Source organism: Penaeus monodon, chromosome 23 (genome assembly GCF_015228065.2).
Source record: "Penaeus monodon isolate SGIC_2016 chromosome 23, NSTDA_Pmon_1, whole genome shotgun sequence".
Lineage (NCBI taxonomy): Eukaryota > Metazoa > Arthropoda > Malacostraca > Decapoda > Penaeidae > Penaeus > Penaeus monodon.
In genome coordinates, this window is record NC_051408.1 from 36,103,151 (window position 1) to 36,103,511 (window position 361).

Consider the following 361-nt stretch of genomic DNA (forward strand, 5'->3'; position numbering starts at 1 on the left):
TGCCCGCCATACTATCCCATGCCAAATCACCCAATCCAAACATCAGGACACATCACAGTTGGCAATTCTGACACATATAGGCTACAGCCCCTGACATCCCTCCAGTAATGAAATCTGCCGTGGAAGTACCGTGGAGTTGTGCATGATTTGTCTCCACCTGTTTGAGTGGCAGGTAGCGTGTTTGAGAGCGTGGTTGTAACAAAATGCTGTCCAATTCTGGCGCTTGTTTAAGTAATGAAGAAGATTGTAGAATCACCGAGGGTGCTTCTATGTTCTAACGACTGTTGTTGTGCAACGGCAAATCCAGTGCAAGATATATCAGGTCATCTTTAACTTTTCAGTTGATTTTGTGGAAACTTTC

At 44.6% G+C, this 361-nt stretch overlaps 1 protein-coding gene across 1 annotated transcript in view; it reads right to left on the bottom strand.

Moving 5' to 3' along the window:
- LOC119588226 (muscarinic acetylcholine receptor DM1-like) overlaps positions 1-361 on the bottom strand; it is a gene marked incomplete in the record, with an annotated part of 70,579 nt that overhangs the window by 60,176 nt on the left and 10,042 nt on the right.